Source organism: Leucoraja erinacea, chromosome 1 (assembly GCF_028641065.1).
Source record: "Leucoraja erinacea ecotype New England chromosome 1, Leri_hhj_1, whole genome shotgun sequence".
Classification (NCBI taxonomy): Eukaryota; Metazoa; Chordata; class Chondrichthyes; order Rajiformes; family Rajidae; genus Leucoraja; species Leucoraja erinaceus.
The window spans coordinates 163,158,688-163,184,501 of NC_073377.1; the positions used below are offsets into that span (position 1 = coordinate 163,158,688).

The 25,814-nt window shown below is 42.6% G+C and overlaps 1 protein-coding gene across 2 annotated transcripts in view; it reads left to right on the forward strand.

The window, feature by feature from the left end:
* The window catches only part of spata5 (spermatogenesis associated 5), a 334,835-nt gene that overhangs the window by 154,092 nt on the left and 154,929 nt on the right, over positions 1-25,814 (forward strand). The gene's annotated exons all lie outside the window — the stretch shown is intronic.

Genomic DNA, 25,814 nt, shown 5'->3' on the forward strand with positions numbered 1-25,814 from the left:
TGGAGAAAACCCGCGCAGCTCAAAGGGAGAAGGTGCAAACTCCATACAGAAAGTCCATACAGATTGAACCCGGGTCTCTGGCGCTGCAAGCATTGTAAGGCACCAACTCTACCACCATGTCTTGTATTTAAATTTACACTTGGATAAAGATAATTCAAGGATGGTTAAGGACCAATAATACCATCAAAATTCAAAGCCTTATGGCCTTGAGACAGGGGTTTTAAGGAGGACAGATGGGAAAATTGGTGTAAAATCATTGCCAGATATGAATGAGCTATTTTGTTTTAACTAAATCCACACTATCCATTTGTTTGCCTTCAGGAAATAACAAACTGCATTTACCTTGGGTTGTTCATCAAGAAAATTTGCTCCATATCAAGAAAAAGTCTTGTGGAAATGAATGAGTTCCTGGGTATTGGCAGTATTGAAGGAAATTTACCTTGGCATACCAAACCACTGGTTGCAAATAGCTAGAACATTGGGTTTGTGTAATGAAAGAACCAGTCCAAGCAGCACATATAAAACAGAACACTATGATTATACAATAATGATTAGCTCAGAGGGCTCTGTTTTTTCCACGATTGGGGTCCTTTTAAAGTATCATAGGTCTGCTGTGTTTAACTCATTTCAATTTGGTAGTGTGGGTGACGAGCAGTCAGACCTGTGACATGATGTTACAAATTGAATGTATTGATATCGAACATTAATAAGCAGGGATGATTTATTATACAGCTCAAAAAATCTTCCTAACGAGAAGCCAAAAAAAACCCCCCAAACATCTGACAGTCTGTTTTTCTCACACAATCCAACTTTGGAAAGAAAGGTCGCATTTTTAGAACTTGCACACATGCCATGGAACAGTTGCAACTGCTGAAAGCAGTCCAGGGTCAAAATTGTGCAAAATATTGTGTCCAACTGTTAAAATTGTTTTGAAACTTCATTTTCTCAACAGGATCTGGGGTTCCTTGTACATCAGTCTAGGAAAGTAAGCATGCAGGTACAGCAGGCAGTGAAGACAGGGAATGGCATGTTGGCCTTTATAACAAGAGGAATCGAATATAGGAGCAAAGAGGTCCTTCTGCAGTTGTACAGAGCCCTAGTGAGACCACACCTGGAGTATTGTGTGCAGTTTTAGTCCCCTAATTTGAGGAAGGACATCCTTGCTATTGAGGGAGTGCAGCGTAGGTTTACAAGGTTAATTCCCGGGATGGCGGGACTGTCATCTGCTGAGAGAATGGAGCAGCTGGGCTTGCACGCTATGGAGTTTAGAAGGATGAGAGGTGATCTCATTGAAACATATAAGATTGTTAAGGGTTTGGACACACTAGAGGCAGGAAACATGTTCCCGATGTTGGGGAACTCCAGAACCAGGGGCCACAGTTTAAGAATAAGGAGTAAGCCATTTAGAACGGAGACGAAGAAACACTTTTTCTCACAGAGAGTTGTGAGTGTGGAATTCTCTGCCTCAGAGGGTGGTGGAGGCAGGTTCTCTGGATACTTTCAAGAGAGAGCTAGATAGGGCTCTTAAAGATAGCGGATTCAGGGGATACGGAGAGAGGGCAGGAATGGGGTACTGATTGAGGATGATCAGCTGGGATTTTTATTTTAAGGATACATTGAGAAGGATTTTGCACCTTTTTCTCTCGCCACCTGCTGTGAGAGTTTGTTATCGAGTGCATGTTTCAAGGGTGATGTTTTGGGCAGGAACATAATATGGCCTTCCTTACAGAGCTGGGTGAGTAGCATTTGATAATTGGCCTGGGAGAAGGCACTTTTGCCTCATATCCTTCCAGTGAACCTGAACGATTTTGCAGGGAGAGCATTATTGGTATATGTGAAGTCACTTGAGGTGGCTCCAGTTGGAAATCCAGGTCTCAGAGTTTATTATAGTCATGTGGCATAGAGACAGAAACAGGCCCTTTGGCCCATCATGCCCATGATGAACGTTTTGCCATTCTAAACTAATTCAATTTTCCCACCTTCTTTACCTTGCATGCTCCATGCTGGGAATTGGCCTGGGAGAGAGTTAAATAGAGCTCTGGGGGCTAGTAGAGCCAAGGGATATGGGGGTACGGCAGGTACGGGTTATTGATTGGGGACGATCAGCCATGATCACAATGAATGGCGGTGCTGGCTCGAAGGGCCGAATGGCCTCGTCCCGCACCTATTTTCTATGTTTCTATGCTCATGTGTCTACCTAAATGCCCTTTAAAAATAGCAATTGTATCTAATGCCACACCAATACATTCCGAATATCAACCACTTTCCGGGTAGAAAATAAAATCCGTTTTATATCTCCTTCCTCTTAATGTAAAGCGATGGCATGTTGTTTTTGATACGCCCACCATAGGTATATGATAAAGATTATCTATGGCTATCTGTTCAAGAAGGAACTGCAGATGCTGGAGAATCGAAGGTAAACAAAATTGCTGGAGAAACTCAATGGGTGCAGCAGCATCAATGGAGCGAAGGAAATAGGCAACGTTTCGTGTCTGAAGAAGGGTTTCGGCCCGAAACGTCGCCTATTTCCTTCGCTCCATTGATGCTGCTGCACCCGCTGAGTTTCTCCAGCAATTTTGTCTACCATCTAATGCTATCTATCTCTTTCTTTACAATGTTTTGTAGAATTTATGTATTACTTGTTTTGCCCGAGTCTGATTCTACATGTACTTCACTGGTCTTGGGCACAGGGCAATGAACTCAACTTGACTTGACTTAACAATGTAACGGAGTGATATGGGAATCCAGATTAAAGCCTGTCTACTAAACCTCTGAAGCCTTTAGATTCTGGTAAAGTCCCATCTTGCATAAATTCCAAAAATATAATTAGCCAATTAGTATTAACCAATTAATATTTTTGTAGTTTATACATGTTCAGTTAATTTAATCAATATGGATAAGAAGCTAGTGATTATATTGAACTCCGGGTAAGAAATTAACATTTTTTTTACTCCACTCCACAAAAAAATCGCCAACATTTAATTGTCTCCAAAAGTGGCAAGCCACAAAGTGCATCAGAACCAGAATGTTGAAACACATTGAGAATAAAACTGGAAAGACCATCTGGCAGCTATCTGCTTTTATGTTTCAAACATTACATAAGAATATAAGAAACAGAAGTGGCAGTAGACCATTCTTTTCCTCGTCCATCATAGATGAGCCCTTCTCAAGGGTCTGCTCGATATCCCACAGCTATGTATGTATGTATGTATATCTTTATTGTCATTTCCTGAGTATTCGCATACCCAGAGGAAACAAAAAAACGTTGCTCAACCAGTGTCCATTCAGTGTACATGAAAAAATAAATAGAAATAAAAATAAAAAATTTTGCCACCTCCAATGGGATCCCACCTCTAGCCACATCGTCCCATCTCCGTCCCTTTCCGCTTTCTGCAGAAACCGTTCCCTCCACAACTCCCTGGATAACTCATCCCTTCCCACCCAAACCACCCCCTCCCCAGATACTTTCCTCTGCAACCACAAGAGATGCAATACCTGTCCCTATACCTCCTCCCTTGGCTCCGTCCTAGGACCCCGACAGTCCATTCAGGTGAGGCAGAGGTTCACTTGCACATTCTCCAACCTCATCTAGTGTATCCACTGTTCCAGGTGGGGACTTCAATATATCGGCAAGACCAAGCGCAGGCTTGGTGATCACTTTGCTGAACAGTCCGTCTAGGCGTTCGTGATCTCCTGGTTGCTAAAAACTTTAACTCCCTCTCCCATTCTCACACTCACCTTTCTGTCCTGGGCCTCCTCCACTGTCCGAGTGAGGCAAATTGGAGGAATAGCACCTCATATGGCGCTTGGGTAGCTTAAAACCCAGTGGTATGAATATTTATTTCTCTAACTTCCAATAACCCTTGCTTTCCCTCTTTCTCTCCGTGCTTCCCCCATCCCAGTTCTCCGCCTAGTTCTACTGTCCTCCTGATTAAATATTACTGATTATGCCTCGTTGTCACTTAGCTAACAATGAACGCTTCCTCATTAGCATCTGCTTTGATTTGTCGTTTTCACATCTTACCCTTCCATATCTCTAGACTCCTTCTCTCCTGACTCAGTCTGAAGGAGAATCTTGACCCGAAACGTCACCTATTCCATCTCTCCAGAGATGCTGCCTGGAACGACTCCAGCATTTTGTGTCTATCGTCAGTGTAAACCAGCACCTACAGTTCATTCCGACACATTCTTTCCCTCATTCTGGTTCATCCATCAGTAAGATCAAGGCTGCTCTTTTACCTCTGCACCACTTTTCCAGCAATATCATATCCCTTGATTCTCGTCATGTCAGAACATCTATCAGTCGGCTTGAACATAGTCAATAGACCATAGGCAATAGGTGCAGGAGTAGGCCCTTCGGCCCTTCGAGCAATTCAATGTGATCATGGCTGATCATCCCCAATCAGTACCCCGTTCCTGCTTTCTCCCAATATCCCCTGATTCCGCTATCTTTAAGAACCCTATCTAACCCTATCTATCAAGAGAGAGTTAGATAGATCTCTTAAAGGTAGAGGAGTGAAGCAGTATGCGGAGAAGGCAGGAACGGGGTACTGATTGTGGATGATCAGCCATGATCACAGTGAATGGCGGTGCCGGCTCGAAGGGCCGAATGGCCTAATCCTGCACCTATTGTCTATTGTCTATTACAGACTGGGTGGAAATGTGGTTGTGAGGAGGTTGCAGAGAGGATTTAAAGGAAGACAGAGGGGCGAAGTGAATGAGCAAGAACAAAATAGATTGTGTACAAATGTGGAAAAATATAGGGCCATCCACATAGGTAGAAAATGAAGAATGGTCGACTACTTCAAGGTGCCTACATACACAAATCATTAACAGGTAGTCTGCAAGTACAGCTAACAAATAAAAAGGCAAAAAAGGCGTACTGGTTTTCATAGGAAGAAAATTTGAGTGCAAAAGTAAGGAAATCTAGGTCCAAATATGTAGGGCCTTCAGGTGACTGCATTTGTCAGACTTATACCCATCTGCTCTTCCTATCTGAGAAAGGAAATGCAACAAATGTTTACCATTCAGATTCCTAGGATGTGGCATTGATTTTATAGAAAAGAGATAGAAACATAGCAAACCTTGGTGCAGGAGTATATATTTCGGCCCTTCGAGCCTGCACCGCCATTCAATATGATCATGGTCTCTGATCATCCAACTCAGTATCAGAGGTACCTGCCTTCTCTCCATACCCCCTAGAACCCAGGGTCACAGCCACAAGGGCCACATCTGACTCCCTTGGAAATATAGCCAATGAAACTGCCTCACTGTGACCTCTGTGGCATCAAGAGTTCCAGTAGATTCACTACTCTCTGTGTGAAAAAAGTTCTTCTCATCTCGGTTTTAAAGGATTTCCCCCTTATCTTTAAGCTGTGACCCCTTGTCCTGGACTTCCCCAACATCGGGAACAATCTTCCTGCATCTAGCCTGTCCAACCCCTTAAGAATTTTGTAAGTTTCTATAAGATCCCCTCTCAATCTCCTAAATTCTAGAGAGTATAAACCAAGTCTATCCCAGTCTTTCTTCATAAGACAGTCCTGACATCCCAGGAATCAGTCTGGTGAACCGTCTCTGCACTCCCTCTATGGCAATAATCTCCTTCCTCAGATTTGGAGACCAAAACTGTACCCAATACTCCAGGTGTGGTCTCACCAAGACCCTGTACAACTGCAGTAGAACCTCCCTGCTCCTATACTCAAATCCTTTTGCAATGAAAGCTAACATACCATTTCGCTTTCTTTACTGCCTGCTTCACCTGCATGCCTACCTTCATTGACTGGTGTACCATGACACCCATGTCTCGCTGCATCTCCCCCTTTCCCAATCGGCCACCATTACATAATAGTCTGCTTTCCTGTTTTTTATTTTGATTGTTGTTTTTTCTTATTTTGTTTTATTTATGTTGATGGTGTTGCACTGTTTTGCATATATCTCTGTGAAAAATCAAAAAAAAATATTAAGTGAAAAAAAAAGAAATGCCAAAGAGCAGAGTAGAGGGCATGGGGTTTAAGGTGAAAGGTGGGAAGTTTAATGGAGATGTTGTTTTTACACAGGGTGATGGGTCTCTGGAATGTGCTGCTTGGGATGGTGGTGGAGACAGATATTATAGTGGCATTTAAGAGGCTTTCACATAGGCACATGGATATGCAGGGAATGGTGGGCTATGGATCATGTGCAGACTGATGAGATTTGTTTATATTTGGTGCAGATGTTGTAGGCCATAGGGCCTGATCCTGTGCAGTATCTTTTATGTTCTGTTTTACTCCCCAGTTTCTCCTCCATAGTTTAGTCATATCATAAGGAGCACACTAGAAGAAATTCAAATGAATCACTGTTTCACTGAGAAGGATTGAAAGACACCGTGGTTATATGGAACTGGCTACTATAACAGGTAGTTGAGGCAGCAGGTACTATTACAACAGATAAAACACATTTGGGCAGGTACCTTTTGTACTGCTCCAAAGATGCCCAAATTAAGCCGGTACATTCTATCAGGGCACATTACAGTATTTCAGATTTGATATTATATTCTCATCTCTACCTTGTATGTTTTGCATAATTTCTTTTAAAATCTACAATTAAAATCTTCTGCACCAGCACCAATGGAATCAGGGATGTCATACTCTACAATATCTCAAGCTACGTTTAACTTTGGATATTCCAAAGTGCATTGTCATCTCTATGTAAATGTTGACGAGGTAACTTGGTTTGGGCCGAGTTGAATTATGTAGACGTGCACATTGTTGGATAATCAATCAATCAACCAATCAATCAACCTTTATTGTCATCTTGCAAGCAACAAGTACAGTGCAAAATGAAAAGACGTTTCCCAGTGAATAGCGGAGCCTCGCACATGAAATTTACACATAAATTTACACATATTGCACATAAATATGCAGCTTTACTTTGCTGCAACAGATAAATTCATGGATGATGATTCTGACAAATCGGAGAGAAAAATGTTTGTCTTCATTAACAGGAGATGCTCACCATTGTAGAATTGTTTGTTTTAGCACGACTTAAGTGCCTGTCCCACGAGCATGTGACTCCATGCGGCAAGCGCGACCTAACCGCGTGGAGGTCGAGTGAGTGACATGAAGTTCGAGCAAAGTCCGCTGGAAGTTCGCACGTGACGTACGGCGCCGAGGCGGCTGCGGGCCGACAGGCCGTTGCCGTGCGGAATTTTTGGTCACGGTCAGTTTTTCGGAGCCCCGCGCGATGCCGGGACCAGCTCCGCACAACTCCATACGGCTCCGGCGATCGAAGTGGGACCGGCCCCGCGAGGCCCTACGGCTCAAGCGACCATGTTAGGTCGCGCTTGCCGCATGCTTGTGGGACAGGCCCTTCAGTGCATGAATGTTACATTGTCAGACAACACTAGTAGGGGTTATAACAATAATTTTGATCAGACAAGAGAAGTCTTTAAATCACTTGTAGAGCTGTAACAAGATTCATTCTTGACATCAGTCTTGCTATCTACTAATCCCACCTGTTTTTGTACAGGAGTGCTTGGCAGCCTTGGTGTCAGACCCCTCTCTTGTAATACGATGGATTTATAGAGGAAGAAGTATCAAATCTAGACTTACTCCCTGCCCAGTGAAAGATTCTTTGCAACCCACTATTAGATCATGTACAGTATCTGCGTAGTTCCTCGATGACATCCGACAGTGCAATGAATTACTGGACCCCTGATATCAGTTAGCACAAGATCAGTTGCACTGGGGCATGATATGGGTTCAATAACTCACACTACACACTCAGTAATAAGGACATCACACTGCCAAGCATTTTATACCTGTGTGTATGCTCTTGTAGGAGTGTAGTTGAAATCCTTGCACCAAGGGAAGCCAGATAAGAAGTTCCAGGAACTCCAATCACAGGTTTGCAGAAAATCACCACCATCACTAACAAATCTATTGCCATTCTGTTGTTAGTTAACAACACAATTAAAATCTACGTTTGTTGCAAAGCAAATGATTGATTGCAATGTTTAAAATTTCACAATCCCAATTATTAATCATTGTTTTGGTGTGAAGGCTGTGTAAAGGGCCTGTCCCACGTTCACGAGCTAATTCACGAACTTTTCTACTCGTGTTGAAAAAACGCTCCGACCTACTTGATGCCACGAGTACCTACGACTAGCATCACGACTTACCTGCGACCTACCTACGACCTCCAAAGACCTTGTGATGACCATGCTGCAAGTATGAGTCAAGGGCAAACTCGGCAGAGGTTGTGAAAGTAGGACAGGCCCTTAAGTTTGTTTTTTTTGCATAGCTCAAAATCCTGCTTTTGAGTTTTGACGGATTTTCATAATGGAAAATACACTTTTTTAGTGTGCACGTCAGATAGACTTTGATAAGACTCCTGCAGCTAGTTTAGTGAAGGCTCCCATTATCTGGCATTATTCAAAATAATAAAATGATTTAATCTGACAGCTGTAGCACACTTCCTCTTCACAGCTTGTGAATCTCTTTTTGACTTTGCAAACGCACCATCATGCTTCATGGAATTTGAGTTGTATGCAGGTGAGCAAAATCGATGCTGTGCTTTGATAATTCCCATATGTTTACATTAACATTCAGGCATGATGAACATCTAGTCCATTGTAATACAGGTCAGTTTGAAACGGTCAACTTGCCAGCACCTGCAATAAAACCTGATGATGTTAGAAACATAGAAAATAGTTGCAGGAGGAGGCCAATCGGCCCTTCGAGCCAGCACTGCCATTCATTGTGATCATGGCTGATCATCCGCTATCAATAACCCGTGCCTGCCTTCTCCCCATATCCCTTGACTCCATTAGCCCCTGGAGCTCTATCTAACTCTCTCTTAAATCCATCCAGTGACTTGGCCTCCACCGCCCTCTGTGGCAGGGAATTCCATAAATTCACAACTCTCTGGGTGAAAAAGTTTTTTCTCACTTCAGTCTTAAATGATCTCCCCTTTATTCTAAGACTGTGGCCCCTGGTTCTGGACTCGCCCAACATTGGTAACATTTTTCCTGCATCTAGCTTGCCCAGTCCTTTTATAATTTTATATGTTTCTATAAGATTCCCCCTCATCCTTCTAAACTCCAGTGATTACAAGCCTAGTCTTTTCAACCTTTCCTCATATGACAGTCCCGCCATCCCTGGGATCAATCTCGTGAGCCTACACTGCACTGCTTCAAACACAAGGATGTCCTTCCTCAAATTAGGAGACCAAAACTGTACACAATACTCCAGATGTGGTCTCACCAGAGCCCTATACAACTGCAGAAGAACCTCTTTACTCCTATACTGAAATCCTCTTGTTATGAAGGCCAACATTCCATTAGCTTTCTTCACTGCCTGGTGAACCTGCAGGCCAACTTTCAGTGACCGGTGTACAAGGACACCCAGGTCTCGCTGTACCTCCCCCTTACCTAACCTAACCCCATTGAGATAATAATCTGCCCCCTTGTTTTTGCCGCCAAAGTGGATAACCTCACATTTATCAATAATAACCTCACATTTATCTATAAATTTGTCTACTTTAAATATACTTACCATGCGTAGGTTTTCTCAAGACAAGATTCCAGAAGGACAATGGAGATATGTGTATATTATAGGCAGGTGCTGTAAAAAGTGGGCATTTATCATTGAAAGACGTAAACTTAAGTATCTGGTGTATATTCCTCATTCACTGTACAAGTGAGGTGACTGATCATTAATCATTACATGCACGAAACGAGCATGCTATGTATTCCTCGTTTGCTATGTCGCTCTTCAAGGGAGATGCTAAATGCATTTCGTTGTCTCTGTACTGTACACTGACAATGACAATTAAAATTGAATCTGAATCTGAATCTTGAATTTGACTTCAGTGGACAATGCATATGGTCTGTAAATCCTTTGCCAACATTGTGAATCTGAGGTATAAATTCCAAGTTTGCATGTGTCTAGTCCTGTAGAAGGCAGTAGATATTTGTTCATGGGCATTAAAGCATCCTATGTAGTCGGGTTAAGATATTGTTTGCGTTTTTGAAATGTGATTCCATGACAGTATTGAGGGTTTAATAAGGTATTAATTTGGAGACATGTGATCCCATTGAAATTCTGTAGCTTTATCTCCCAATATCCTGGACAATATTTCTCTCTCGGTCCACGGTGGCGCAGCGGTAGAGTTGCTACCGTACAACGCTTGCAGCGTCGGAGACCCGGGTTTGAACCCAACTACGGGTGCTGTCTGAACGGAGTTTGTACGTTCTCCCGTGACCTGCGTGGGTTTTCTCCGATATCTTCGGTTTCCTCCCGCACTCCAAAGAGGTACAGGTTTGTAGGTTAATTGGCTTGGTGTATGTAAAAATAATCCCTAGTGTGTGCAGTTTTGTGTTAATACGCAGGGATCGCTTGTATACCTAAACTTTACTAAACTAAACTAAATTGGCTGCTGCGTTTCCCATGTTACCCCATTAACTACATCTATAAAATGTAATTCATTGGCTATAAAGTTTGTTGGAGAATCTTGAGTTTGGGAAAGGATCCATATAAATAGGTCACTTTTTCCTAATTTAATTGCAGTATATTGACATTTTCAAAAATTGTTTCATCTAAATTTGGGCTCTCCATTTTCTTTGCAAGCTATTTCTCCAATGATATGTGCCAACATTTAAATGTTAGAGATATTAGAACATTTGAACCCTATATCTTAGGACAAAATGAATCCAGGGGTATGTGGAAAAAGCAGGAACGGGGTACTGATTGGGGATGGTACTCAAAAATGCTGGAGAAACTCAGCGGGTGCAGCAGCATCTATGGAGCGAAGGAAATAGGCGACGTTTCGGCCCGAAACGTCGCCTATTTCCTTCGCTCCATAGATGCTGCTGCACCCGCTGAGTTTCTCCAGCATTTTTGTGTACCTTCGATCTTCCAGCATCTGCAGTTCCTTCTTGAACACAATACTGATTGGGGATGATCAGCCATGATCATATTGAATGGCAGTGCTGGCTCGAAGGTCCAAATGGCCTACTCCTGTACCTATTTTTCTATGTTTCTATGCTTCTAAATCTAATTCTACAGCATTAATACAACATCAGATTATCGTCTGATAGAAATATATAAGATTATCAGAGGCATAGATAGAGAAGATATTTAGTACCGTTTTTCCTGGGATGGAAAAATCTAATACTAGAGGGCACAGCTTTAAGGTAAGTAGTGCAAACGTTAAGGATTTGTGTGGGACGACGATATTATACAGAGGGTGGCGAGTGATTGAAATGTACTGCCAGTATTGGTAATTAAGGGAGATACGAGAGTGGCATTTAGGAGTTTCCTGGATAGGCAGGGAACGGAGGGGTGTGGGTTATGCTCAAGTGCAGTGCCCTCCATAAGTTTTGGGACAAAGACTCATCATCTATTTATTTGCCTCTATACTCCACAATTTGAGATTTGTAATAGAAAATAATCACATGTGGCCAATGTGCACATTGTCAGGTTTTTATAAAGGCCGTTTTTATACATTGGCTTTTCATAAAATGTATAAAAATAAATGATGGGTCTTTGTCCCAAACATTATGGCGGGCACTGTGTATAAGAGATGGTCGGCATCATGTTTTGACACAGATATTGTGGGCCAAAGGGCATGTTCTTGTGCTGTACTGCTTTTATGTTCTATGTTCTAACATCAAGTTGACGGCATAGTAGAATTTAAAACTTTGAACTTCGGGTGTTTTGGTGTAAACATTTTTAGTTTAGTTTAGAGGTACAGCACGGAAACAGGCCCTTCGGCCCACCGGGTCCATGGCGACCAGCGATCCCCGCACATTAACACTATCCTACATCCTACATCCACTAGGACATTTTTTTACATACACCAAGCCAATTAACCTACAAACCTGTACATCTTTGGAATGTGGGAGGAAACCGAAGATCTCGGAGAAAACCCACGGGGAGAACGTAGAAACTCCGTACAGACAGCACCCGTAGTCGGGATCGAACCCGGGTCCCCGGCGCTGCATTCGCTGTAAGGCAGCAACTCTACCAGTGACAGGGGCACAGCGGTATCAAATTCATTTGGTGAAATTCTGATCACTTGTCATCTCTGGTTGTTTTCCTTGTTTATTTCTGGTGATGTTTCCCCTACTATTATTAATATGATTGGTAGGAGAGCTGGATAAAATGACATTGAGGACAGTGGAGTAACATGAGCAGCTGATGGGACATTATTTCAGACTGTTGGCATTGATGCCAACACTAATACTACAGCTGTATATCGATGCTCATTTGATGCCATTGTAAGCATTTTCTCCTTACAGGCAAAGATATTAATGACATGAACAGTAAATGATAATTTAATCTTAATTATTGAAACTTTTTCTAAAGAAAACACATTGAGATCAGACTTCAAAGGGCTTTATTGTAATTATTACATTTTAAACATAAAATTGAGAAAATTTATGAGCTTACAAAAAAAATTGTTTGTAAGTCATTGCTGTCAGAGACAGTCTCCTGGGTTCGAGGATGACTTTCATTCAGATATTGTATGTCTAAAGAAGAATCTCGACCTGAAACGCCACCTATGCCTATTCTTCAGAGATAGAAACATAGAAACATACAAATTAGGTGCAGGAGTAGGCCATTTGGCCCTTCGAGCCTGCACCGCCATTCAATATGATCATGGCTGATCATCCAACTCAGTATCCCGTACCTGCCTTCTCTCCATACCCCCTGATCCCCTTAGCCAGAAGATTCCATTTGGCATCTAACTCCCTCTTAAATATAGCCAATGAACTGGCCTCAACTACCCTCTGTGGCAGAGAGTTCCAGAGATTCACCACTCTCTGTGTGAAAAAAGTTCTTCTCATCTCGGTTTTAAAGGATTTCCCCCTTATCCTTAAGCTGTGACCCCTTGTCCTGGACTTCCCCATGACCTGACCTGCTGAGTTATTCCAGCACTTTGTGTCCTATTGTGTATTCAGAAGTGGCTAATGAGGCCAATGTCGGCACTGCAGATGCTGGCACACCTGCAGCAGTTGACAGGAAGTGGTGTCATTTGTGATGTTGTCCACACCTTCTGCCGCTTATGCGAAGCCTTGATGTGCTCCCGATGCATCCCCTCAAGGTTCTCAGTACCATCACAACTACTCCCCCTCGACTTTGGGTGGTCTAACCCCATTCTCCTGCCTTCTCCCAATAACCTCTGACACCTAGTTTAGTTTGAGGTGCCTTAGTTTGCATCAACAAGCAAAATCCAGCGAACATTAAACTTTGTTTTACCTGGCCACCTCAAACGCTTCCTTGACTTTGTTCCATTGAATTCCGTTTGGCATGTTTTTGCTGAGCGTGCGGCCCATTGATAAATTACCTGCAGCCTTTCAATCACTCTGTTCTCTTTAGTATCATCTCCACGGTTCTGATAGTTTGTAGATGAGAACAGAAATTCTATTTCCCAAGACATTTATTTGTGTCACAGCGTTTTACTTTTGTGCATTCTGGCCACAATTAGTGCATCACTGATTAGTCTACATTTATTGGCCATTGTAAATTGCTCTTGATAAAGGTGGATAAATTCACACTTAGTTGGCTGTACTTTTTCCCCTTGGGATACATCTGCCCAGAAAGCATTAAGGGCCTGTCCCACTTACGTGTCCTTGGCACGCAAATTACACGACCTCGTGGTCGCGTTGAGGCGCACTGGCATCGTATGGCCGCGCGGGGCCGGTCCCACTTAGAAGCGCGGAGGGGTATGTAGTTGTGCGCGACATCGAGCGGCGTTCCAAAATTATTTTAGTGAACAAAATCTTCGCCTGCCAACGTCTCACCTCCAACAGCAGCAGAAGCAGGCAAACGATCGCCGAACTCGGCCTGGGGCTCACGGCCGTTGCGGTCCGGATCCGCCCCTACTTCTACTCCCAGAGCGGGGTCAAGAAAATTGAAGATGGACACAAAATGCAGGAGTAACTCAGCGGGACCGGCATCATCTCTGGAGAGAAGCAATGGGTGACGTTTCGGGTCAAGACCCTTCTTTTCAGACTGAAGAAGAGTCTCGACACAGAAACGTCACCCATTGCTTCTCTCCGGAGATGTTGCCGGTCCCGCTGAGTTACTCCAGCTTTGTGTCCATTTTCAAATGACGTCACGCGCTCCAGACGGCTGTGCGTACGCATGTAATCGCGCCCAACCTTCGCAGGACCGTCGCGCCTCAATGCGACCACGAGGTCGCGTAATTTGCGTGCCAAGGACACGTAAATGGGACAGGCCCTTTAGGAAAGAAATGTATTTCTCCCTCTTCCATCCCCTCTTCTGTTTATCTGTCTCATAAACTGTTGAATCAGAGTGACTCGTGCAATCTAGGTCAATAATCAATAATCTATCCCAACTTGATATGACTAATATTGTATTATTTACCATATGTTATGCATTGTGAAGTTGTCAACAGATTGGCCAGTAACAAAGTGCACCAGTAATGTTGATTGCATGGATAGTTTTTGAATATTGAATTTCTCCCGCAGCTTTTAGCGTGCTTTTATTGCAACATCGCGATGATAGATAATAAAGGGATTGAAAATTAAACAAAAATACTGATTATACCTTTGAGGTTTCCTCTTTGTACACTTCTGCAGGCGCCTGGATGCCCTAGTGCATCATTGCTTCCCAGTTTGTGGTCACTCAGGGGACTGTCAAACGCACTGTATCAAGTAACCTTTTACAAGAGAGTCTCACAACATATAATGTAGAAAATACTCCAGGATTTGGATTAAAGGATGATCTTATTTCACAAGTAAGCTTATTATGTCAATTCTGGTACTAACTTTACAGGGATACAAAAGGGAGTAGGTGCAGATTAATGCATTATTTGTATTTTATCTCCACCTTGAATCATCAAACTGATGTAACATTGCAGTGTCAGAGTAATATCATATCAAGGAGCCATTTCACACCATCTGCCTTACAAACTGACTTTTCCATCTTACATACGTTTTTTTATTGTTGAAAACACTAGATGTTTTACACTTTCTTCATAAAAAGAAGAATAACCACTAGAAGACATTAAAAAAATATAATAATAAAATATATTTTATCTCCTGATAAGACAGACTGCTGAATATCTGGCTTCAAAGTTCACTCTAAAGAGCCTGTCCCACGAGCATGCGACAGCATGCTGCAAGCGCAACCTAACGTGGTCGCTTGAGCCGTACGGCATCGCGGGACCGGTCCCACTTCGATCGCCGGAGCCATATGGAGTTGTGCAGAGCTGGTCCCGACATCGCGCGGGGCTCCGACAAAACTGACCGTGTTAAAAAATTCCGCGCAGCAACGGCCTGCCGGCCCGCAGCCGCCTCGACGCCGTACGCAGCGTCTTGACGCCGTACATCATGCGCGAACTTCCCGCGGACTTCGCTCGAACTTCTTGTCACTCACTCAACTACTCAGAAAGCAGCTTTGATAGGATAGATTGTAGGAAACCTGTTTCCAATGCAGGAATATCTAACACCACAAGGCATTGGGCTGGGATAAGAAGTAAACTTGAGTTAGAAACATAGAAATATAGAAGGTGCAGGGGAAGGCCATTCGGCCAGCACTGCCAATCAATATGATCATGGCTGATCACCTAAAATCAGTACCCCGTTCCTGCTTTTTCCCCATATCCCTTGAGTCCTATAGCCCTAAGAGCTCAATCTAACTCCCTTGAAAACATCCACTGAATTGGCCTCCACCGCCTTCTGTGGCAGAGAATTCCACAGATTCACAACTCTCTGGGTGAAGAAGTTTTTCCTCATCTCAGTCCCAAATGATCGACCACTTATTCTTAAACTGTGGCACCTGGTTCTGGACTCCCCCAACATCGGGAACATTTTTCCTGCATCTAGACTGTCCAATCCATTAAAAAAATTATATGTTTCTCTAAGATCCCCTCTCAACCTTCTAAATTTCAGCGAATACAAGCCCAGTTGACCCATTCTTTCATCATATGTCAGTGCTGCCATTGTGGGAATTAACATGGTGAACCTACACTGCACTCCCTCAATAGCAATAATGTCCTTCCTCAAATTAGGAGACCAAGATTGCATACAATTCACCAGGTGTAGTCTCACCAGGGCCCTGTACAACTGCAGTAGGAACTTCTCCAAAATTCAAATCCTCACACAGTGAAGGCCAACATGCCATTAGCTTTCTTCACTGCCTGCTGTACCTGCATGCTTACTTTCAGTGACTGATGTACAAGCACGCTCAGGTCTTGTTGCACCTCCCCTTTTCCTAATCTGACATCATTCAGATTAGGAAAAGACCATCAGGCCCTGGAAATGTATCTGCCTTCAATCCCAACAGTTTACCTAACACCATTTCCTGACTAATGTGGATTCCCTAATCTCTTTCCTCCATCCCACTAGATCCTCTGTCCCCTAGTATTTCTGGGAGATTGTTTGTGTCTTCCTTAGTGAAGACAGAACCAAAGTACTCGTTTAACTGTTCTGCCATTTATTTGTTTCCCATTATAAATTCACCTGTTTCTGATTGTAAAGGTCCTACATTTTTCTTCACAGTTAAGTTGAATTGAGTTTAGTTTATTGCCACGAGGTACAGTGAAAAGCTGATGTGTGCTAACCAGCCAGTGGACAGACAATACATGATTGCATCAGGCCATTCACAGTGTACAGATACATGATAAGGGAATAACATTTAGTGCACAATAGGATCTTGGATGCACTGTCGAGTGTTGGAGGTAGTTACTCTCACAACAGTTAAGAAATATCCGGACAAGCATTTGTCTAGTCGCTAGGCAAGCAACGAGACCAGCAGTATGAGACCAGCACTATATCGCTCCGGTGGGCGGCGCGGGACCACGTACCGGACCAGGGCTGCTGCACAGCGGCGGTCAGTCCTTTTGTTATTTTTTGTACGGGTTTGATGTACCTTTTTCGCCGTTTGAGTCCGTGTGTGGGGGAAAGTTGCTCCAAATCTGGAGCCCCTGTGCGGAGAACCCGGCGGCGCTGAACAACATCGTGGTCTCCGTTGTCATTGCAGGGGCCCCAGCAGCGTGGAGCGGCCTCGCGGCAGGAACGGACTTTGGGCTCCAGTCGCAGAGCTCCGGTAGGACTGGCCCACCATGTCCCGCGTCCGGAGCGGGGACGTGGTGGTAGCGCGCTGCTGCGACCTGACCCCGGGGATTCGGCAGGCAGGAACACCCAGGAGCCCGCGGGTCCCTGCTGGGGGAGACCGCTGGGGGGGGCTTCCGCAACCACGACTTCACTGCTCGAGGGAAGAGACTGGGTCGAGGAGTCCCACACAGCGGGGAACTTTGATCATCGCTGCGCGGGGACGTTTTTATGTTAACTTTGCTATAGTGTGTTGGGAGCTCCAAGACCAAGACCCGGCTTAATCCCTCCCATCGCCCGGCGTGGTTTTAATTCCCGTTGGACATTTTGGTGGAACGAAGAACCAAGGGCTTTGACTCTGACAGTGGGCAGGGAATACATGATTGCAGGGGAGGATAATTTTTTTTGCCTTTCAGATCACAGCGAGGAGGAGATTAGCTGGGATGGATGTCTGTGTAAATTGTGTTGTGCCTTGGGTCTTTTTTTTCTTGTGTGTATGACTGCAGAAAAACATTTCATTTGAGCCTCTATGAGGTTCAAGTGACAAATAAATTGTATTGTGTATTGTGTGTATTGTGTATGTTTGTAGATGAGAACTGGAATTTTATTTCCCATGAAATGTATGTATCCTGTACAGAATTTGGGCATCACTGGTTGTCCAACAATTATTGGCTATCCTACATTCCCCTTGAGAAAAGAGCTAAAAATGACAGTTAGTTTGCCATATTTCCCCTTAGGACAAATCTGCTCAGAAACCATAAGGGAAGCAATTTATTTCTTTCTCTTCCATCCCCTGCTTTTGCTTTATCTCAAAAATTGTTGAATTAAAGTGGCTCATGCATTTTTGATCAATAATCTATTCCAGCATGGTATGTTTAATATTGTTATATTTACCATATATAATAGAAACATCGAAACATAGAAAATAGGTGCAGCAGTAGGCCATTCGGCCCTTCGAGCCTTCACCGCCATTCAATATGATCATGGCTGATCATCCAACTCAGTATCCTATACCTGCCTTCTCTCCATACCCCCTGATCCCACAAGGGCCACATCTAACTAACTCTTAAATATAGCCAATGAACTGGCCTCAACTACTTTCTGTGGCAGAGAATTCCACAGATTCACCACTTGTGTGAAAAAAAAAATTCTCATCTCAGTCCTAAAAGACTTCCGCCTTTTGCACATAATGCACAGTGGAGTCATTGAAGGAAGGTTGTGAAGAAAGACAAAGAAAGTTATAGACTGAAGAAGGGTCTCGACCCGAAATGTCACCTATTCCTTTTCTCCAGAGATGCTGTTTGACCTACTAAGTTACTCCAGCTTTTTGTGTTTATCTTAAGTTATGGACTAAGTTACTGCGTTACTATGAGCATGCTAATCAGCAGGGCTTTGTGTGTAGGAGGTCATATCGCACCATTTGATTGTTTTCAGAGACAATGACAATGACTGACGAGATAAGGCAGTGGATGTTAGCTGCATAAGCCTTCACGATAAACTGGCCCAGAAGATAAAATCACGTCAGGTCCATGATAAGTTTGTAAATTAGATACAACATTGGCTTGGTCATTGACTTAACGATGACCAGTTGTGTTCCACAAGGGTCAGTGCTGGGACTTCTGTTGTTTGGGATATGTGTAAATGATGTGGATGAAAATATCGGGGGTCTGATGGTAAGTTTGCAGTTAACATGATAATCGCAGGTTATACAAGATATTGGTGAGGCTGCATTTGAAGTGTTATGTTCAGCTTTGGGCACCCTACTATAGGAAAGACGTTATTAAGCTGGAAAGAGTGCAGAGAGGATGTTGCTAGGGCTTGATGGTCTGAGCTATAGGGAGCAGATGGACAGGCTATGACTTTATTGCTTGGAGTGCAGGAGGCTAAGAGGTGATCTTATAGTGGAGTATAAGATCTTGAAGGGAATAGATAGGGTGCATGCATAGTCTTTTACCCAGAGTAGGGGAATCAACAACTGGAGGACATCGGTTTAAAATGGGAGGGGTAAGATGTGATAGGAACCCAGGTGGGACTAGTGGAGATGGGGCATCTTGGTCAGCACGAGCAAATTGGGCCGAAGGGCCTGTTTCAGTGCTGTATGACTCTATGATAACATAGAAACATAGAAAATAGGTGCAGGAGGAGGCCATTCGGCCCTTCGAGCCAGCGCCGCCATTTATTGTGATCATGGCTGATCATCCCCTATCAATAACCCGTGCCTGCCTTCTCCCCATATCCCTTGACTCCACTAGCCCCGAGAGCTCTATCTAACTCTCTCTTAAATCCATCCAGTGACTTGGCCTCCACTGCCCTCTGTGGCAGGGAATTCCATAAACTCATAACTCTGGGTGAAAACGTTTTTTCTCACCTCAGTCTTAAATGGCCTCCCCTTTATTCTAAGACTGTGGCCCCTGGTTCTGGACTCGCCCAACATTGGGAATATTTTTCCTGCATCTAGCTTGTCCAGTCCTTTTATAATTTTATATGTTTCTATAAGAATTCCCCCTCATCCTTCTAAACTCCAGTGAATACAAGCCTAGTCTTTTCAACCTTTCCTCATATGACATTTCCGCCATCCCAGGGATCAATCTCGTACCAGGATACCCTGTTGCCATCAAAATATTGAGATGTGATTAAGTACCTAGATATACTAGTTGTTCAGAATTTTTCTTGGAAAGTTATTAAAAGTTTTAAATATTAGAACATTTAATTTATTGACGTTTATAACATTTATAAAAAACATTGGGGAACAATGAACACATTGAAATGGACACATTGTAGGAAAACGGAAGGACATCTCGCACTTTTCCTTCTGTACACAGCCATTTTCCCAATTGAAATCAAACGGTATCTGGATTTGTGGCAGATTAGTGTGGCACATCTTCAGCAGGCAGATCTCTCAAACTGTTGGGATGTTTGTAGAAGTGTGCACTCCCCTGTAGGAAACCAAGTGCAGAACATAGTGACCTCAGGATCAGTGATCATCTGATCAAACCTTCAGGGCATCCACCTTCCTTTCTCAACCTGTGCCCAGTCATGTAGGTAAATTCATCCGTTTTAATTGCAAGATCTGGACCACTGTCAAAGATTATTCACAAAATAATTGAAATTAATACTCAAGAAGTCTTCATGAGAAATTTAAAAGGTAAAAAAAAAATCCAATCATTCCTTGGATGGCTTGGATTAAGGAATCACACTGCATTGTTATGCATTTGTCTTCAAACTATGCTCCACTCAAGAATGGGAATAATTTAATTAGCCATAAAGTACACTTGTACTAACGTGCATAGTTCGGTCGCCTGATTTAAAGCTGGTGGTTTAGATGCTCTCCTGCTTCAGCTAAATCAAGTTGCACGTGTTCTCTTTGTGACTGCTTGTTGCTGGAGGCTACATGTAACCAGCCCATCCAGCCACTTGATGAACAGACTTTGGGTCATAGTTCATCTGCTGGAAATGAAAGCAAGGATAACAGTTGTTCATTCATACTGTTCATTACCCTGCAGTTACCAAAAGAAGAGGTAAGACTAATGCCCCTGTCCCACTTAGGAAACCTGAACGGAAACCTCTGGTGATTCCTGGGATGTCAGGAAGAAAGACTGGATAGACTTGGTTTATACTCTCTAGAATTTAGGAGATTGAGAGGGGATCTTATAGAAACTTACAAAATTCTTAAGGGGTTGGACAGGCTAGATGCAGGAAGATTGCTCCCGATGTTGGGGAAGTCCGGGACAAGGGGTCACAGCTTAAGGATAAGGGGGAAATCCTTTAAAACCGAGATGAGAAGAACTTTTTTCACACAGAGAGTGGTGAATCTCTGGAACTCTCTGCCGCTTGAGGCCAGTTCATTGGTTATATTTAAGAGGGAGTTAGATGTGGCCCTTGTGGCTAAGGGGATCAGAGGGTATGGAGAGAAGGCAGGTACGGGATACTGAGTTGGATGATCAGCCATGATCATATTGAATGGCGGTGCAGGCTCGAAGGGCCGAATGGCCTACTCCTGCACCTAATTTCTATGTTTCTATGTGTAAAGTCGGTAATTTTTTAGTCGAAGCCGGTTGCGATGCTAGTTGAAGGTGGTTGCCGGAGGTTGCAGGTGGTTGCCGGAGGTTGCAGGTAGTGGAAGGTAAGACCTTCTTCAGACCCTTCTTCTCTTCTAAACCATTCTTCAGACTCTCTGGCAGCAGGCCTTTGTTTGGGGAACATTTCTCCATTGAAGCATTCTAAACTACAAACCACTGTGCTCTCTTCCTTTTTGGTACTTTTATGAAAGTTGATCTGAAGACTCCAGAAATCTTATCTACTTGATGCCCCGAAGCAATGTCACCTGACGATATGGGGGGCCAGCTTCCAAGCTGAACAGTCAGCTCAGCACCTGTTTTGGCACTTTGACTGTCTCCGTAGCGTTAACATGCTTTTCTGATCTCCACCTCCAGTCTTAGATGAGCCATAATTTTTGAGGTTATTTGTCAGGAAGCCTGAAGCTAATCTTTGACTGCTGTCACGTTTCATGCTCCCAAACTGGATTTCTTTCCCTGCACCGATACTTTCCAAGATTGAACTGCATTTTTCACTCTGCTAACATGACACACATCTGTTTGAAACCACTTGGTTTAGCCTCCTTGTTATAACCTGCCTTCTCTCTCCTCAAATCCATTTGCTGACAAAATGCTGGCTCACACCTGGACCACATCCGGGCATGACATTATTTTCTCACTGATCTCCAATCCCGAACACATCATTAGTGAATCGATTCAAAATATGTTTTCTCAAATTCTGCCTTGCACCAAAACCAGTCTTCACTCTCGTCCCCACCGACTTGCAATAACTATCTGTTTCTCAAATCTAAGAACCTGAATACTGGCTTAAATACCTTTACAAGCTGTTCAGTCCCAAGTCCCCCAGTCATACCTTGAACTCCACAAGGTTCTGGATTCTTATGCAAACCAATCCTCTTGCCCAAAGTCCCTTCACAACCCAGCTATATTCCTAAATTCCTCTGTCTCTCTTCTCCTTTAAATGCTTCTTTATCACCAACCTCCATTTCTTAATTTTCAACTATCCTAACATAGGAACAGAGAAAATATGTGCAGGAGTAGGCCATTCGGCCCTTCGAGCCAGCACCGCCAATCAATATGATCATGGCTGATCGTCTAAAATCAGTTCCTGCTTTTTTCCCATTTCCCTTGATTCCGTTAGCCCTAAGAGCTAGATCAAACTCTCTCTTGAAAACATCCTGTGAATTGTCCTCCACTGCCTTCTGTGGCAGAGAATTCCACAGATTCTCAACTCTCTGGATGAAAAATCTTTTCCTCATCTCAGTCCTGAATGGTCTAGCCCTCATTCTTAAACTGTGACCCCTGGTTTCTGGACTCCCCCAACATCGGGAACATTTTTCCTGCATTTAGCCTGTCTAACCTGAATACCAGCCCAATCAGCCCATTCTTTCATCAGATGTCAGTCCCGCCATCCCGGGAATTAAACTGGTGAACCTACGCTGCACTCCCTCAATAGCAAGAATGTCCTTCCTCAAATTAGGAGACCAAAAATGCACACAATACTCCAGATGTGATCTCACCAGGGCCCTGTACAATTGCAGTAGGACCTCCTTGCTCCTAAACTCAAATCCTCTCACTATACAGGCCAACATGTAATTTGCTTTCTTCACTGCCTGCTGTACCTGCATGCTTACTTTCAGTGACTGATGTACAAGGACACCCAGGTCTCGTTGCACCTCTCCTTCTCCTAATCTGACACCGTTCAGATAATAAACCTGCCTTCTTGTTCTTACCACCAAAGTGGATAATCTCACATTTATCCACATTATACTGCATCTGCCATGCATCTGCCCACTCACCCAACTTATCCAAGTCACTCTGCAGCCTCATTGCATCCTCCTCGCAGCTCACACTGCCACTGAGCTTTGTGTCATCTGCAAACTTGGAGATATTACATTTAATTCCCTCGTCTAAATCGTTAATTTATATATTGTAAATAACTGGGGTCCCAGAACTGAGCCTGCGTCACCCCACTAGTCACTGCCTGTCATTCTGAAAAGGACCCGTTCATTCCTACATTTTGCTTCTTGTCTGCCAACCATGTCAATACCCATTCCCCAATACCAGGTGCTCTAACTTTGTACACAAATCTCTTGTGAGGGACCTTGTCAAAATCCTTTTGAAAGTCCAGATACACCACATCCACTGGCTCTCCCTTATCCATTCTACTTGTTACGACCTCAAAATATTCCAGAAGATTAGTCAAGCATGATTTCCCCTTCCTCTCCATGCTGACTTTGACCAATCCTGTCACTGTTTTCCAAATGTGTTGCTATTACAATCCCTAACAATCCTTTCTTGTGCACGTTTCATTTTTAACTTAATTAATGCTTTAAATTATTTTTATATAATGATATAAACAGCAGAACTCCATGGCTATTCTATTACGAATTGGTCCCACGGTCAATTAAGTTAATTCCACAGGCAGAATGCAACTTGCTGATGTGACCCGCATTTAATGCTACCAAATCTGGGCAAATATGTTCTTGTAGACTTCATTTGGCAAACTGACTCCTGAAGGAGCTAGTTTGATCTTATAGTTTTTTTTGACCTGAGCTTTGGATACTTTAAAAAAAATGGGAAACATATCCAAATTAAATGTGTAATTAGGTAGAAATTATTTTGAGGCACTTTCCTTGTAGTTCAAAATATCAGCAACTCTCCTTATTTATTATGCACCCAGAATAAATTTTGATTACTATTTGTTAGATATATTATTTAAAACATTGGAACAATATTCCAATTCATCACATTTTTTGTCATCGTCCATTTATTGAATTTAAATTAATTCACTTAAGTTATCTGGATTGGACTTCTGTTTTTCTTTACATGTTCACTTTTTGAACCCCTAATCTTGTTGTAATCTTAATTTCTTACTGCCCGAGTGCTGCTTGAGCTAACAATGTTAGTAAGTTTTATGCTTCAGTGGTAGACCCACCTTGCATAGTTTGACATGTGGATCGGATAGTCACAAGACCGTATCTGAAATTCGTGCCAAAGATTCTGTCTGAGGTTCATTCATCTCAGGAGAGTAGTGAAATCTTATCTACTACAGCACACTTCATACTTTGAAAGGAAGTATCATTTTTACTAATGTTCAGGGAGACTTTACGTTCTAAAACCAAGAATAATTGTCGATGCAGGCAGCTATTTGTTTGATTGGGTAACTAAACAATAGGTAACCCCATCTAATCAGCGGAATAATAGGGTGTTCAAGAAGGAACTGCAGATGCTGGAAGATCGAAGGTACACAAAAATGCTGGAGAAACTCAGCGGGTGCAGCAGCATCTACGGAGCGAAGGAAATAGGCGACTTTTCGGGCCGAAACCCTTCTTCAGACTGATAGGGTGAACATGTGAATAGGGTGTATGTCATTTCATTCCCTGTAGTGAAAGCTGCAAGGTAATTCTGTTTATACCTCATTCATTGCATCAGCTAACATGCAAACACCAAATAAGATCATTTATTTTGGAGGCTTACCTTATAAATTAACATTTCAAAGTGATAAACAAGTTACTATTAAAAGTAAGTTACTATTAAATCATTGAAACATTACCTGTTTTTGCACTAACCAAACTCTTGGGTAAATAAGGAAATATATCAGGTTATCAGCCTAAGGATAGTATGCCTAATAGTTTTGTCAGTGCAAGATCAAATTACATGAGCAGAATTCCCTCCCTTGAAGATGACAATTTAACATAGTTCAATATCTAGTTCGTTCCATACTCTTATCGAGTCATAATAGCATGGAAACAGACCCCATGGTCTAACTCATCAATGCCAACTAAGTGGCTTCAAGCTAGTCCCAGTTCTGTTTTTTTTTCATTTAAAAAAAATATATATATTTTTATTAGAAGCATATACATATCATAACCAAAACACGATCTGTTTAACAGTTACATATTAACACAGCTTCTGTTTATTTTTTTTATAGATTTTTTTGAAAGATAGAGCTATAGAGAGAGAAGAAATAGGGGAAGAGAAAAGAGAAACTGTAAGCAAATAGAGAAGGTAGAGAGAGAAAAAACCACAAAGAGGATTACCAATAACACAATTTTGGAGATAGGTCTGTAGAGTATAAGGTGTAATTATTCATCCAGTCCTGGATTCAAGTTTCAGTCCAGCTTCCATGTTGAACCAGTTTACCCCTTCAGAAAATCAATAAATGGAGACCATAAAGTTCTGATTTGTCCATTAAGACAAGTCTAAATTTTTCCAAAAGTAAGGTCTCAGGCATTTCCATAATCCACATGTTAAGTGTGGGGGTTGTTGTGTTTTTCCAAAATTTTAATATTAGTTTTACCCAATTATTATACTATAATCAAGGAAATTTCTTTAGTTTATTGTAAGTTTTATGCTTTGTTCTGATATTCCTAATATTATTAGATTTGGATCAGGATCCAATTGGATATTAACAACTTCAGAAATAATTTAAAAAGTATCCATCCAAATTTTTTTAATTTTTATACCGTTTACAAAAGTATGAGTTAAATTAGCTTCTAGATATTGTCATTTGTCACAGATAGTCAAGTCAAGTTTATTTGTTACATCCACATACGAGATGTGCAGTGAAATGAAAAGTGGCAAGATAGGATAGGAGATAGAGGAGATATTTGGAAAAATTCTGTTTAATGTTTTACTCCATGTTTAACCCACAAATTAATCCTTTCAGGTAGCTGAATGATAGGAGCAAGCAA